The sequence below is a fragment of the Chelonia mydas genome, chromosome 19 (assembly GCF_015237465.2).
Source record: "Chelonia mydas isolate rCheMyd1 chromosome 19, rCheMyd1.pri.v2, whole genome shotgun sequence".
Lineage (NCBI taxonomy): Eukaryota > Metazoa > Chordata > Testudines > Cheloniidae > Chelonia > Chelonia mydas.
This window is the reverse complement of record NC_051259.2, coordinates 10745584-10762054: the sequence shown is the minus strand read 5'-3', so window position 1 is coordinate 10762054 and position 16471 is coordinate 10745584. Positions and strand designations below refer to the sequence as shown.

General features: G+C 56.4%; 1 protein-coding gene across 7 annotated transcripts in view; it reads left to right on the top strand.

Annotated features, from left to right (window-relative positions):
• The window catches only part of AHDC1 (AT-hook DNA binding motif containing 1), a 112966-nt gene extending 108256 nt beyond the window's left edge, over positions 1–4710 (top strand). For all 7 annotated transcript variants that reach the window (XM_037881715.2, XM_037881716.2, XM_037881714.2 and 4 more), the window contains one exon: positions 3222–4710. The gene's annotated coding sequence lies outside the window, so the exon portion shown is untranslated. The remainder of the gene's footprint in view (positions 1–3221) is intronic.
• Positions 4711–16471: the final 11761 nt, after the last annotated feature.

Genomic DNA, 16471 nt, shown 5'->3' with positions numbered 1-16471 from the left:
ACACACACACCCCACTGAGAACGATGGGGAGTTCCCCACACACACAGACACACACACACCACTGAGAACAATGGGGAGTTCTGCACACACATACACCCCACTGAGAGCAGTGGGGAGCCCCCCGCCACACACACACACACACCCCACTGAGGATGGTGGGAGCTGTCGGGCACTGAGCTGTTGTTATTACAGTCACACCTAGAGGCCCCAGCTGATCCAGGCCCCGTTGTGCTAGGCACTGTACATTCCCCCAATGAGAGACGGGCCCAGCCTCAAAGCACTCACAATCTCAATAGACATGGTAGACAAGGGAGGGGGTGGGACAGAGGAGACGTGACGTGCCCAAGACCAAGCAGAGCCTAGAATCCAGGTTCTCCCGACTCCCAGCCCAGTGCCTTGTCCTCTAGCCGGTGCTGCCTCCCTGGCTGCTATGAAAATCTGCACTGAGCTCCCCTGAACCTCCAGCCTCTCATGCCCATGGGCTGATCCTGCAAGGCGCTGAGTGCGTCTTAGAAATCCCCAAGGCCTCTCCAGGGCGGGACGGAGGCAGCGTTCCCCTTGCCCAGGCAGGAGCCCTCGGTCTCTGGGGCTGGAGAAGTCGAAGCTCTGGGGCCTGGCTGTGGGGCCTGTGGGAGAGTGACAACCAGGCCTGCAGTGCTGTCACCATCTCTAGCTCCCGGAGGGTGGGCACCTCCTCACCACTGTGCCCCTGTTTCCAAGCCAGCCCCTTCCAGGGGAGGAGGAATGAATCGAAGGGGAGACTGACCCTGGGGTGGGGGTCTGAAGGAGCAGCGCAGAGGAAGGGGTTTCTGCAGAGCGGGGGGCTGTCTGCGTGTTCGGGGGGGGGGCTTCAGGCAGCAGGGCGACCCTCAGGCTAATGCCCCGACCTGCGGAGCAAACTCCCGCTGCTCCCATGCCCACCAGCCCCTCCGTGGGCATCGCTCGTCAGAACTCCCCTGGGGGCGCTGGAGTCCTCCGGAGCCGGGGGAGCTGCGCGGAGTGACTCCAGCAGAGGATCCGGCCCTGCGGGGCCTGCTGCTGGGAGGGCCCCTCCGCAGCAAGCCGAGCCCAGCTCAGCTCCATATCTATGACAACTGGTCTTGGCTCAGGCCTGAGCTCTCCTTGTTCTTCCCCATCCTCGGCGGCCTAGTGGGCTCCCGAGGGGCTACGCCAGCGCATTCCTCCATGTTCTCGTGGCTCCGGATCCTCCTGCTCGCTGGTCTCTCCTGCCCTCCAAAGCTGGGCCCTCTAGGCTCACCAGCAGCTGATGTCAGTGGAGTCACTCAGGTTTTACATCAGTGTAACCCAGAGTGGAACCTGGCCCTTGGAGCATTTCTTGTAGCGGTTAACACAATGGATGCAGTGCAGGTCTGGTTCCTACATGGGGCCCCCTACTCTGCTGCGGGTGGCCAAGCAGCCGCACGCATGCCCTCCCACCCCCACCGTACGTGTCTGTCTGGTCCTCAGATGCACCCAGGAAAGGTGCCATGGTGCCGACCGGGTACTGCACGTGCCCCCAGGTCCCCGCTGTGAGCTCCGCTCCAGAGAAGATGCATTAGCTCATCTCAGCAAGTCACCGCTGTGCGGCGGGGAAATCTTTGCCCTTCTCCCCATGTGCTTTGGGCCGGGCCTGGCTCCCTTCTGGCTTAAACAGGTTCTGCTGCTCTAGATGCTAAAATGCCTCTGAACTTCAGAATCCTGCCAAACCCCCCGGTTTGAAACAAGCTGGGTTCCATCTGGAGCTGCGGAATTGGGCAACCTGGATCTCGTCATGGGTGTCAAACGAAAACCAGACCCCTGGCTGACCTAGTGAGACACCTCTCTGACAATGGCCAGGAGCAGACTGGTACTGGCCAGAGCAGACAGTAGATATCCTGTGTGCTCTTTTGCAATCCTACGCCATGAATAACATTTCTTCCTGACCCCCAGCTCTGAACCAGGAGGACTGAGAGTCCTGGGAATTTGTATCCTACGCTAGTGTGATTGCAGATGGTAATGGTGGGACCCTGAGCTGCAGGTACCTCTGAGCAGCGAAGAGAGACTTTTCATGAGCGGCCTGACCCACAAAGTTCAGTGGTTCTGCCTCTCAGCCCAATGATGGTGTCATTGTAACAGGCCCGGTCATCTAACAGAACCTCAGCACCAAAGTCTGGATTCGGATCGGGCGTTGAGCTGCACTCACGCCTCTATTGACAGTATACTGGCCTGATCCCCTCTCGCTGACTCACGCCAGAGGAACCGAGAGCATTCCCAGGCTCACAGGGCGTATATGTAATGGTGATGAGTGCAGTACCACCCGGGGACCTGGCACGGTGCCCAGTGCTGCCAGTAGAGAGGCAGAAGGGGCCTGTGGGTCAGGCGTTGGGCTCGGGTGCAACTGACTTCAGTTCCTGCCTCTGTCTCAGGTTTCCTGTGGGACTTTGCACCAGTGTCCAGTCCCACCCCCCTTCGAAAGAGAGAGAGAACATATGGCCAGCACCTGGCACCTCTGTGTTCCCCCACCCTTTGTCTGCCAGGTTTATTTAGACGATAAACGGTTTGGGGCAGGGCCTGTCTCTTGTTATAGGTTTGTCTACACTTGAAATGCTACAATCGCAGCTGTGACGCTGTTGCACTTCAGGGTAGACGCTGACTACAGCCACGGGAGGGGTTCTCCCGTCCGCGGAGGGCCTCCACCGCCCCGAGAGGTGGGGGCTAGGTCGACAGAAGAATTCTAGCGCTGTTTCGGGGGTTAGCTCGGCTTAACTCGGGGTGGGTGTTTCACACTGCTGAGCACCATAGTTGGGCCTGGCCTCGGAGTATGTACAGAACCTAGCGCAGTGCCTAGGAACCCCAGCCGTGGACCGGGGGCCGGATGTTCAAAGGTGTTTAGACACCTAAAGATGCAGAGGAGTTGGGCACCATGTGCCCTTCTCTGATTCGCTACTGGTTCTTGTCCCGCCCTCATCCTCGTAGTATCGTGCAGTAAGTGACCTGCCTAGCGGCGGCTTTAGGCACCTAAATACTTTCTGCAGCTTTTGACCCCTGTTGTGCTAGACATCGAACAAAAACACAGGCCCTGGCCCCATGGCAAGACCCCCATTGACTGCAGCGGGTGTTGGATCAGACCCATAGCCCTCCAGGGGTGAGGGTGTAGTGTGTCATCAATGTCTGTTTCATGCCTGTTTCATGCCTGTTTCAGGTGTGTGACATTAATTTCCTCTCTCGTTTGTCTTTTGCAGCTTATGTAAACAAATGAGAAGACCCCACCCTGTCCCATCCCAGCCATGAGTTCACTACACCACAGTCTAGCATCCGCCGGCTGCTCTGGGCAGATATTTTTTTTCTTTTTTTGGCAGGGGCGTGGGGAGATGGGGCGCATCCCCCACTCCCAAAGCATCAACGTGCACCAAAATCCCAGCAAGAAGAGTGAAAAGTGTCGCACCGCCTTTCACCTGCCTGATCTACGCCCTGGGTTGGCCTCTCCGCCTCACTTCTCCAGACCCCTCCCCGACAACTTTCTTCCTCTACCCCACTGTGTTTGGCAGCAGAGATGCCCCCCGGTCTCTCCTCTGATTGGCAGCAGAGATGCCCCCCGGTCTCTCCTCTGATTGGCAGCAGAGATGCCCCCCAGTCTCTCCTCTGTTTGGCAGCAGAGATGCCCCCCGGTCTCTCCTCTGTTTGGCAGCAGAGATGCCCCCCGGTCTCTCCTCTGTTTGGAAGCAGAGGGATGTCTGTTCGTTTGTTTGTTTTTTTTCTGCACAAAACCAGCAATTGTATATACTTTTGAAGAAAAGAAAAATGTAAAAAAAAAAAATCAAAAACAAAAAACCCGCACACGGAAAAAAAATTAAAAAGAAATAATTCTCAAAAAAAAAAAAAAGTTGAAAGGCAAATATGCAGGCGAAAGAAGCAAAAACCCACCAGTATGCACTGAGACAATTTATTTACAGATCGATCGACAAAAAAAAAAGTAACCATAACCTATTTATTGTATATAATGTTTTATTATAAATCGTGTCTTGTATATTGCATTCTGTACATCTGCTGTGGTTTTGTGATGTGCAAATTCCGCATGGGTTCATTGGGTTTCAGTTGCCTTTTTTATGACAACGAGGACGACTTTAGTTTTATTTTTGTTATTATTAATAATGTTTTTGGCAGGACACACCCAAAGATCCAAATTTGTATTAAAAAAAAAAAAGGAAGAAAAAGATTTAAAAAAAAAAAAACCACACACCGCACCCTCTTTGTGGGGGAAGGGGGAGGTTGCTTGGCGGGGGGGGGGCTTCGGGGGAGGGGGGGTTTGCGGGGCCAGGGTGAAGGAGTTGTCTGAGTTCTTGTTTGCCACTTGTTCGCTACACCAGTATTCCTTCCTCCATGCTTTCCCAGCTGCGCCTGTGAGGAGCTCAGGGGGTGTGTGTGTGCGTGTGTGGGTGGGTGGGTGACTTTTTCTTTTTGCCCCCCTCTTTATCCCGCCCCCCCCCCTTTCCCAGGGTTTGGAAACTATGTACAGCTTTGTGGATTGTGCAAAAAACAAAACAAAAAAAAAACAAAAAACAAAAAAAGCCCTCCTGTGTTGTCCGTTACTGCGCAGTGCTTGTATGAAATCCAGCAGAAATCTGGTCACTTTCAGCCGGAGCGCCTGCTCTGAGCATCCGTTCATTAAAGACCATGAGCTCCTCCTGCTTTATGATTTCTTTGAAAAGGCCCCCTTGACTCCATACCCCTCGCTCACCCCAAAAGTCCCTTTCGCTTTCCCACTCGACTGGTCTTTTTGTGTATTTAGGAAGGAATTTTTAATAGGCACTTTTTTATATTAAAAGAAACCTATATATTGAGCGATGAGGCTGCTTCTCTTTGCTTCTGTTAACGGTTGGAGAGGATGATTGGGGGGGGGGGGTTTAATGGAGTCTGTCTCCCCGCCCTCCCCCCTGCCCTCCCCCGGTGTGCAAGGGGGTTCTGGAGCTCTGCAATGGATTAGCTGGCATGGCGTGAGATGCTGTGATTATGCATTAGCTGGGGGGTTGGGTGTTGGCGGGGGAGGGGGATGGGTGTTGCTTACGAGGCTAGATCCGGAGCTAATGGGAGTTTAAAGCTGCCTGCTGGAAATAACCAGTATCCTGAGTGACAGGCAGCAGCCAAGTGAATGTGATTCACAGTGCCAGGCTTTGCACGCAGCACTGTCAGTATTGGGATTTGGACTGCCAGCCTCTGAGGGGATGTCTGCCCTGCAGCTGGGAGCGGGCCTCGTGTGCCAGCGTGCTTAAAATAGCGGCATGGACCAGGGGGTGAGGTGACTCCAAGCTTGGGTGTCTGGCCCAAGCCTCTGCCAGGGCCACAACTTCCACCGTGTTATTTTTAGCACGCTAGGTCGAGCTCGGCTAGTGCGAGTCTCTGTGTGGACGTATGCTAGGATCCTTTTCCCAGCTGCTGGTGCAACCACCCTGGTGTTGGTGGGACCCGGGCATTTTTACCACCCTGTGTTCAGCAAAGCGTAGATGACCCAGGGAGGCACTAAACAGGCACTGTTGCGGGGAAACCAGTCTGAAATCTAGCTCAGACAAGGCCTGAGTGAGCCTGGAACAGCCTCTTCCAGGGGCAGGGCTCGGGAGATCGGCCTTTCCCTTCCAATGCAGAAGGAGAAAGCAGCCAAGCCAGGTTTCAGCCTAGCTCTGAAAAAGTCAACTAGCAAACAGAAGGCTCAGCAAAGAGCTCCGGGGCTCCTCTCTTCTATGGCGGATGAATCGCTGGCGGGAACGTGGAACTCACTAGGAGCTTTGGGGAGGAGAGGCGGCTGCACCAAAGGGCTGAAGCAGGACTTACACAGTGCATAGATCTTGTGGGATTTAAGCGGTGACTGAGTCTGGAGCTGGGGCTGAATTCCTCGCTTGTTACCAGGCCTGGCTTTGCAAAGGTGCCACTGGCAGGGGGAAGGCGCCTTCTCTTTATCTGCTAAATGGCTTCTGCTTTGTCTCTTTCCTCCCCACCCTCCTCTCCCCTTTCAAATCCTCCCTGTTCCGAGAGGGGGGTTGGTGCTGGCTCAGTGCAGGCAGGGACAGATGTCAGGATCTGAGGGGGGCGGCTGGGTGCTGCCGGATTCCTGTGTCCAAAGTCGTGGCCGGGGGGGGAACCCGCCGCAGGGTGGATGAGCAGAAATGGGAGAGTCAGGGCTCAGCCGGGACCGTCCCGGACCTGCAGCGGGGAAGGCCAGAGATGCACGTGAGGAGGCAGGTGCCAGCGAGCCTGTTTACAGAGGGGCTGGGTTGCCAGTGCGCCCGGTAGCTGGCGTTTTTCTTAAAGCCCCGGCTCTGGGCGTTGTGGAGTGACACAAGAATCTCGGCTTTTATGGGGGGGAGGCGGCGGGGGGAGTACGTTGCTAGTTTTGGTGCAGAGAAGAGCTTGAAAGTGTGACGCTCTGAGACTGGGAGGCAAAGAAAACAACCCCCCAAGTCTAACTGGGTTAAAAGACCTCATGAGTTTTAACCCTATCTCATAATTTGATGGGCCGGGGAGCGGGGTGGGGACTGATTTTGAATGCTTGAGGTTGGCCATGCAAGATGTAGGGGGAAGAGAGGCAAGAGTTGCCCAGAGCCTCTGTTCCTTACAGGCAGGGATGGATGGGGCTAGTGGGCCTGGGAGAAGGCTGCAGTCCCAGTAGCTCTGCTCGGAGGGGGCAGCGGAGCTGGTGAAAGGCCTGATCCAGCGAAGGGCTGCAGAAACCACATGCTTTTTGGTAACAGCAACCAGGCGCCCAGCTGGGACCAGATTCCTGCCTTTGGACAGGTGCAATTCAGGAGCAGCTCTGCTAAAGCCCTGACCCTGGTGTGGAAGGGGGAGAAGCAGGTTCCAGGAGGGAGAAGGGGAGACAAATAGCAGTGGACGGGGCCGTCAGAAAGAGGTGACAGCTTGGACAAGGAAGGAGGTGATGGGTGAGCACAGGTCTCCTGGCAGAGCCTTGCACTTCCAGCCCGGTGCATTATAATGCATCACCCATTATAACAAGGTACAAGGTGAGCAGGAGTGGCGGACAGGCTTAGGGGCTTTGGGGAGGGGGGGGGCACATGGAGGGGCAGCCTGGCCTATTGGGTTTTAGTCCCAGCTCATCCTGTGTGATCTTGGGGTGAATCACCTTCGGCCGCCCTTGGTTTTCCTGACTGGGAAATGGGCATAATCAGGAGCTGAAGTACTGGGGGAGGTAAGTGTTGGGAGTCTGCTGTGGCCCCACTGGCCATGGTATCACCCCAAGCAGCTCTGCCTTGGGACTACATTGCCCCTTCTCCCTTGGTGACTGCTGCCTCCTTCTTGCTTTCAGCCTGACATCTAATGAGGAGTAACAGGGTGGAATCAAGAGAAGGAAAATGTAGCCTGCAAAACCCAGGGCCTAACAGTGAGGGAGGGGCCCAGTAGGTAGTAGAACAAGCTCCCAGGGGAAGAGAGGGAAGCCACATTGCTTGGGACTTTTAAAGCTAGATGGAAGAATATAGTGCTACAGACTAATCCTGCACTGGCAAGGAGGGTATTACGGGGCCTAATTGCTCTTTGCTGTATCTGACATCTGTGTTATCCAGACACTGACTAAACTCATTACTTGGATCAGTAGTGAAATAGGCAACAGTGTTGGCAGCAAGTTGTTATGTTTCAGAGTCAACACCTCATTCAGATGAATGGGGAAATCCAAACCTCTCCGAACTATTCTTCCAGTTTGTCTGTCTGCAGGCGTAGAGACACAGCCCTCCACGGGGGCCCATTTGAAGCGCTTTCTCCGCGACCATGAGAGCTGGAAATGGAGGGATTTAAGGAAGAATGAAAGGTTAAATGCTAACAAAATGGATAGGGCCAATGGAGAAGAACTGGAACTGTGATCCTTGGGAATAGGAAAGCCCCACTCTTCACCCTCAATGCCCACTGATACTGGAACACTGGATTCTTTAGCAATTGCAAAGTGCTTTAAGATCTTCTGCTGGAAGGTGGTTTGGAGGTTAAAAGTTTTGTTATTATTATTGTACCTCCTATTTGTCCGATACTCAAAAACAAGGGGCATAGGAGAGCGACTGCTGCAGCAGGACGATGGGCTACAGCTGCAGCAGGGGTGGCTTTGGTCCAGTAGTGCAGCTCACATTGTTCTGGGGCATCTCGCGCCTGGAATGCGCTTATCACCGCAGAAGCTGGGAACAGCTGGGTGCTCCCTGACTCAGCACAACTGCTGTAAATCGGGTGCGGTCATCAAGGTGAGGCAGCAGATTTGTGGGCTAGACAAGGGCAGGCCCCTGTAATGAGCGATGTGATGACGGGAGGCAGGGGAGGAGGAGATGGCCCGTGAGTGTGGTGGAGTGCAGAGTTCATAGGTGGCTCTCATGGACTGAGCGGGAGGGAAGGCCGGGGGAGAATGGGTTAGGGAAGGAGGCTTTTGTGGCTGTGGGGAAAAGTCTGACAGGAAGAGGAACGAGCGTGCCCTGCTGAGGGCCAGCCCTGCTCCGCTGTTCACGGCAAAACTCCTATTGATGGCAGTGAAAGCAGCCCTGTGATTCCACTGAGCAGTTATTGCAGGAGACTGAGTACTCCGGTGTCGTTGATTTCAGCAGGTGCTCAGCTCCTGGGGGCAGCAGGGCTCCCTGCCTAGCTGGACTGAGCCCTGGGGTCCGGATTTGAGTGCTGGGCATGAAGCCCTGGAAACAGAGATTCTGTGTCCACCAGCCAGGGAGCAGATCCTGGGACAATCTCCCCCGCCCTGGAGCAGCGGCTGGCGGAGCACGAGGCAGCAGACCCAGGCTGCCCTTGCGCAATGTGACCCTGGCCCCGTGAACATGACGGAACAGCGCACTGCTCCCCTCCCAGCCCGCCTCTCACTCGAGGCCGTGGGGAGCTTGCATCAGAGCGGGCGCTCTTTCTCCTGGCCACGGCGCCGCACCCTTTGCTGTCCTTCGGTGTCAGGGAGGGATCCGGGCCCCCAGCACGCAGGACGAAGGGGGCTTTCCAGACCACAGCAACTGGGCGCTTGACAGATAAATTCGCGTCGCGCGTCTCCCTGCCAGCGACGGGAGGGGGTGGGCGCGTCGACTTTGGGCTGCAGACAGGTTAAGAAAGAGAGACGGATGGGAAAACCACCAGTGGTGTCAAGGAGCCTGGCGCGCAAGTTCCGGGAACGGGAAGCTAAACCCGCCACCGGCGGCTGGGAGGGAGGGAGGGAGCAGCCTTGGGGCCTGCGGGCTGGAGAGGCTGGCAAAGCACGCCAGCTACCTGTGGGTGGGAAGCTAAACCCGCCACCGGCAGCCAGGAGGGAGGGAACAGCCTTGGGGCCTCTGGGCTGGAGAGGCTGGCAAAGCGCGCCAGCTACCTGTGGGTGGGAAGAGGTTAGCAAGATCCGCAGGGTCATGGCTATTGCAGTTAAGTGCTTTTTGCATTGTTGGGGCGGGGGGAGGAAGGAGGTTGCCATGGAGAAAAACACATGATCCATACTGATGGACTGGGGGGGATTAGGGGGGAGTGAGATCTGCTGTAGCGAATATGAGAGGCTTGAAAGACATCTGCACAGTGCCAGGAGAGAATGGGGGGCGGGGGTTGGGACTCTCCGATGCAAACCCCACTTCCCCTTTTTTGGGGGAGTGCTAAACCAGCCTCCTCGGCGGCTCCAGCTCCCCCTCTTTGTCTCTGACCCCTGTACAAGCACACACACACACACACACACACACACACACACTTTCTGCCAGCCTTTCCTCGCTACCCCAAAGGAAAGGACACCCTCCCCCACCTCTCTTCTGAAGGCAAAAGAACCTCCCAAGTTCCTGCCTTCCCGCTTGTGCCATGATGGCCAAATCAAACAAGAGCCTGGAAACAAATCCGAACACCGCCCCCAGCTCGCCCACCCACCCGAGCCACCTGCCAATCTGCCACTTCTGAGCGTGACCCGGTGGTGCCTGGTTTAAAGGGCCAGCACCCCTGTTTTCACTGGGCCTAGGCAGACAGATGCAGAGTGGCATTTAAAGGGCCACAGTCCCCGATCGATATTGGCCTGCTGGGAGGGGCTGTGTTTGCGGTGAGTGAAGGGGATGGGCCCAGGAGGAAGCGCTGTGTGGCTTTTTGGAAGGATTGAGTGGGGCTTGGCATTCGGCGCCGGCTGCCCTCGCATTCGCCTCCCTCCCCATCAGCAAACTGCTCCCCTGCCAGCAGGGCAAACAGAATGGGCCAGTGGGGCCCGAGACAGGCCGTTCACACGGAGTGTGAGGGACTGAGCCCTCACTCCTACATGGCAGGAGATGCAGCAGCTTGGAAAGCTTCAGCATGGGGCACAGGCTTCCAGCCAGAACTGCCACCAGTGAGAGGCTGGTGAGACATGCACAGACTAGAGAAGACAGCACCCGTTCCAGCCACTCTAGGGCCTCTGACTCCTTCACCGCTGGTCCCCACAGCTGTTCTCTGGAGGTGCATTGGCCCCGATGCACCAGCCGCAAGAGGCTGCTCCATGGTGACTGTCGCTGCCGGGGGCAGCTTCCAAACAAGCCTTTTCCACTTCACAGCACAGCTGGTGTCGCTGCAGGGACACAAAGGCCCGAGTAGCAAGGACGGAGGGCTTGCAGGAGCTCTCCGGGGATGATGTCTCCAGAGCAGCCACCCCACTGTTGGCTTATCCCGAATGAAGGCATGGGACCGGATTTGCTTATTGCAAAAGGCCACGGCAGGCCTTAAAGTTAACCCCTCCCGCCCGCGGTTGAGGGAGTGATGCAAGGTCTACCTACTGCTTATGTCCCACTACATCCATGGGGGGGAGGGATAGCTCAGTGGTTTGAGCATTGGCCTGCTAAACCCAGGGTTGTGGCTTCAATCCTTGAGGGGGCCATTTAGGGATCTGGGACAAAAATTGGGGATTGACTAGATGACCTCCTGAGGTCCCTGATACCCCTGTGCAGTGGGGTGTTAAAAGCCATGTGGATCCAGCTCCTGGACAAAATGGGGCATCAGCAAGGAGATCACAGGTGCAGGCTGAAGAGATCATGCTTCTGGGGGGGCGCTGATGGCTTCAGCCAAGCTTTGTGGGGTGTCAGCTATGTCCAGGTGTTTGGGTGGGAGGGTTTCAAAGCCACCCCGTAGCACCAATACCCATGACCTCTCCCTCTTCGGCTGAGGGCAAAGCGTTATTCCTGCACTAGGAAGCTGCAGGATGCTTGGCAAGGCGTAGGGTGGGTCTCAGCAGGGCTTGGCCGAGGACGGATGGAGGCCAAGCTGGACATGAGCAACGTGTCTCAGCACAATGCCCCCGCGCTTCCTTGAAATCCCATCACGGGGCAACCGCCGTCCCGCCCGGCTAGGCTATGACATGGCGGCTGCCACCCCGGCCCCCTGTGCAGAGCGTGTGCCCCGAGGCCGGCTGCTGGAATTGGCCTGCGCTCGGCGCTGTGAGGTGCCCGACGCCACCCAGCGAGGCTGGCAAAGAAGAGGAGCCGGGCCGTTGCCTGGCAACAACTCAGCTATCTGTTGACCTAGAAGGAGCCGCTCACTCTTGATACAGCTGGTGTTTACACAGCACCAAAGCTTCGCGTTCGCGTGGAGCTAGAGCAAGGCCCCGGCCTCCCCCCCCACTCCAGAGCCACTTGCAGAGACAAAAGAGAGCGAGTGCAGAGAGGAAGGGGGCAGGCTCCCCTCCCCGCCCCCGTGGTACAGAGCTTGGCAGGAGTGAGGCTAGAAGTGCACTGCCCAGCCCCTGCCTTGATGCCGGCCACCTCCTGAAAGGGGCCGGGGGCCCTCAGCCCCTGCTGAGGTCAGTGGAGTGACTGGGGCTGGGGGACAGGCACAGCCAGTGTGCGCAGGGCCTTGGAACGAGAGGCATGACTAGTCATTAGAGTCAGACTGGGGCTCTCGCTGTGAGCGCTTAGCACCACGTCACGAATGGTTTTGTCCTTCAAGGTACATAGTGAATGTTAACCAACTCCTCATTTAAGTGTCGTTAAAGCCCCATCTTACTAATGGGGAAACTGAGGCACAGGGGAGTGGCAGGAACTTGCCCAAGGCTGCACAGTGAGTCAGTGTCAGGATTAGAACTCAGGCATTCCTGGCTCCCAACCCTATGCTCAGGCCGCTCCACTCCACGGCTCCCTGTTTATTCACCTGAATCAGGCTGTATTGCTTGTGGGCCCCCCATTGCATCACTGCCCTGCACCTGGTGCACTAGTGTAAAAAGGGTGCAAAACGCTACAGCCTCCTGAACTGGTAGCATTGTCACACTCACCTTGCACTGGTATAAATGACTGCACAAGGGGCAGAGCTATGGTGACTTGGGCCCTGGTGTCTAACTGTGAACTTGTTTACAAAGACCACAGATCCCACCCTGATTTTCTGGCTCCCTGAGGGCTCAGGTGTCCCGTTACCCTTTCTGCCCCCATTATAAAGTGCTACACTGTAGGTGTTATGGTTAAGTTCTAATTTCCATTCAAATCGCTCTTTTCAGTCACTCTTAATTTTCTGAAGAGAAGCATTCTTTATGCTTGGTCTCAGCCCCAAGGTTATTCTTCTTTGTTATTTTTGCAAAGTTGCAGACAAATTCATTGAGATTTACCTTAGTCACTAGTGTATGGGGGGGGTGGGGGCAGGAATCCTTCCTATGCGCCAGTGAATCATTTTCATTCAGGTACCATGAGCGAGAGACTGATGCTAGGCACTGCAATGTCGGCTTGCTGTGTAGATCTCACTGAGAGCTGAAACTTGAGCCAAGTTTGAAGATGCTTGCTAGTGTCCTTCGAAAGCCACGAGCATTTTAAAAGGGCCAGCTGCACAGCAGAATGTCCCCACCTTTAAACGGTCAGCGTTTTCAAACGCCCGATCTGATTGTCTTGATTTTTAAGACTCAGTTAAAACCAGCATGCGCTAGTCACGTGGCTGAGACAAAGCTTTGCCGATTGGTTTGATCGTTATGTTTTTTATCAGCGTAATCCGGCCTCTCCTATCAGCACAGCTCCTAGACGTGTGGCGTTGATTACAAAGTTTTGCCAGCCGAGGCTACTTGAAAATGACTTTAGATTTTTTTTCGTTTTTGGTGCTGAAACAGTCACATTTAGTTGATAAATTAATTGTAATAGCCTGTGTCTATCAAACATGATTTACATAAAAAGAGCAGGAGGACTTGTGGCACCATAGAGACGAACAAATTTGCTTGAGCATAAGCTTTCGTGAGCTACAGCTGAATGCATCCGATGAAATGAGCTGTAGCCCACGAAAGCTTATGCTCAAATAAATTTGTTCATCTGTAAGGTGCCACAATTCCTCCTGTTCTTTTTGCCGATACAGACGAACACGGCTGCTACTCTGAAACCCATGATTTACATAGTTTCAAAATAGAATATAGATCTCTATGATCAGAAGTGATTCCGGATTCAAACTGGTGTTATGTTGACTGCTTTAAAACATGTCTGCCCCCAGCCCTACAAACCTACTGCCTGGCAGCAGAATGTTTTTCCGCCGTTACGACAGCACAAGGGGGGAGAGGTGATATCTCCGGTAGCTTAGAGGCCCAAATCAAGATTGGGTCCCGTTGTCCTAAGTGCTGTTCATGGTAACAGTCACTCCTGGCCCCCAAAAGCTTACAATCTATAAACAGACGAAGGGCAAGTGACTTGTCTGAAGTCAAACAGCGGAGTTGACATTTGAAGCCGGGGACCGTGGGTCCCGAACACTGCTCTGCGATAGGCTCCAGCCTCCCATCCTGAGATGTGCCAAGTCATAGAATCATAGAATATCAGGGTTGGAAGGGACCTCAGGAGGTCATCTAGTCCAACCCCCTGCTCAAAGCAGGACCAATCCCCAATTAAATCAGTGCTGTCAGAATAAGGAGCTGAACTCAGGCAGCAGAGCCCCAGTCCTGGGAGCTGACTGGCAAAATGCTGAGGGCCCTGATTGGTCCACAGCCCCTATTTAAACCCAGCACCGGAACTGGAAGCTGTCTATGGAAGTGGGATTCACTTTGCCTTGGACTGTGTCCCCCTTGTGGCTCCTACTCCTCTGGCTTGACTTCCTGGCGTCCTGGCCCGAAGCTGGTTATCAATCTGTGGTTCTGCTCGAGTTTTTCTCCTGCTTCTGATCTCCTGGTAACCTGATCCTTCCTGACACTCAATTCTCAGTTTGCCCTCTGGCCTGGCTTGGCCTCTGGACCTCCTGGTATCTGACCTGGCCTGATTCCTGCTTTGACCACTAGGTCAGACTGCCCATGTCCCGTCGTGACACCAGGTCTCTTGACTCCCAGTGCAGAGGTCTGTCGATCAGACCGCACCGCCTCTCCATAAGGCAAGGGACCATGTAGGGCAAAGGAGCCTGTGGCTTCTCTTCAGGTTAGCTCTGCTCTCAGCAGGATCCGTGGGAGGTGGCAGACTTCTCCAAAGCATGGCCAGGGCTTTGGGAAGGCCTGGTGTAGATGCGGTGCGGTGCTCAGATACCACGGTGATGGACCCATCAGAAATCCATCTACTTTCACTAACAGTGTGAGCTATATAGAGGGTGAGCATTGTACCGTATGGTCCAGGCCCTTCAGCATATGGCTCGGGTGAGGCATAGCCAGCTAATTGGCCGTTACCGGGGCTAGGCATGGCAATGCATTGTCCCTGGCATAGGCTGCATACACAGAGCTGCCCTGAGAAATGTGGGTCCTTGGCAAATCCATACAAGTGCCACCCCGTTGCTGCAAGACCTAAAGTTTAGTGTACAACCCCACCTGGGCCACACTGCCTCGCCCTGCCCCTTGTGGGAGAGGCTCATCCCCACTGGAGTGGGAGAGAACACGCACAGATCCAGTCGGGGGGGGGGGGGGGGATTGACGGCGGTGGGGCGGGCGGGCACCCAATAGCCCAAACACCACCCTGTGCAGCAGTAAACAGGCCACCAGCAGCATTTCCATGTGTCCCTGCCGGGGTGGGAGCCCCATGAGCCCAGGGCCTCCTGCAGCTGCCACCTTGGCAGCATTGCCTGGGTCCAGAGCCCAGTAAGGTCTGGATAGACATGGATGGGGACAACAGGGGGTAGGCATGGTGTGAGCAATATACACTATTGGGCTATGAAATTATGGCATGGACCATCCTGGCTTTGCCTGGGCACCATCTAGCATGGATGTGGGATAGCGTGGAGCTGGGTACACCCATGCCTGGGTTGGGTTTGGGTACGTGGCACGGCATAGACACAGCAGGGCCTGGTGTGGGTTTGGGCACATAGATAGGCGCAGAATGGACATGCACATGGCACGGGTATGGCATACATACACAGGGCATGGGAGGGTTTGGGCACAAGGCACGGATATGGCAGGGTATGGGAGGGTTTGTGCACTGGCATGGCACAGACACGCAGGGCATGGGTGGGTTTGGGCACATGGCACGGACAGGGCAGGGGAAGGTTTGGGCACATGGCACGGACAGGGCAGGGGAAGGTTTGGACACATGGCACGGACAGGGCAGGGGGCATGGGTGGGTTTGGGCACCTGGCACGGACAGGGCAGGGGGCAGGGGCGGGTTTTGGACACGGGGCACGGAGAGGGCAGGGGGCAGGGGCAGGTTTGGGCATGTGGCATGGACAGGGCAGGGGTGGGTTTGGACACATGGCACGGACAGGGCAGGGGGCATGGGTGGGTTTGGGCACCTGGCACGGACAGGGCAGGGGGCAGGGGCGGGTTTTGGACATGGGGCACGGAGAGGGCAGGGGGCAGGGGCAGGTTTGGGCATGTGGCACGGACAGGGCAGGGGGCAGGGGTGGGTTTTGGACACGGGGCACGGAGAGGGCAGGGGCAGGTTTGGGCATGTGGCATGGACAGGGCAGGGGTGGGTTTGGGCACCTGGCACGGACAGGGCAGGGGGCAGGGGTGGGTTTGGGCACCTGGCACGGACAGGGCAGGGGGCAGGGGAGGGTTTGGGCACATGGCACAGACAGGGCAGGGGGCAGGGGTGGGTTTGGGCACCTGGCACGGACAGGGCAGGGGAGGGTTTGGGCACGTGGCACGGACAGGGCAGGGGGCAGGGGAGGGTTTGGGCACGTGGCACGGACAGGGCAGGGGGCAGGGGAGGGTTTGGGCACCTGGCACGGACAGGGCAGGGGGCAGGGGTGGGTTTGGGCACCTGGCACGGACAGGGCAGGGGGCAGGGGAGAGTTTGGGCACATGGCACGGACAGGGCAGGGGCGGGTTTGGGCACCTGGCACGGACAGGGCAGGGGGCAGGGGCGGTTTGGGCACATGGCACAGACAGGGCAGGGGGCAGGGGCAGGTTTGGGCATGTGGCATGGACAGGGCAGGGGTGGGTTTGGGCACCTGGCACGGACAGGGCAGGGGGCAGGGGTGGGTTTGGGCACCTGGCACGGACAGGGCAGGGGGCAGGGGTGGGTTTGGGCACCTGGCACGGACAGGGCAGGGGGCAGGGGTGGGTTTGGGCACATGGCACAGACAGGGCAGGGGGCAGGGGTGGGTTTGGGCACCTGGCACGGACAGGGCAGGGGAGGGTTTGGGCACGTGGCACGGACAGGGCAGGGGA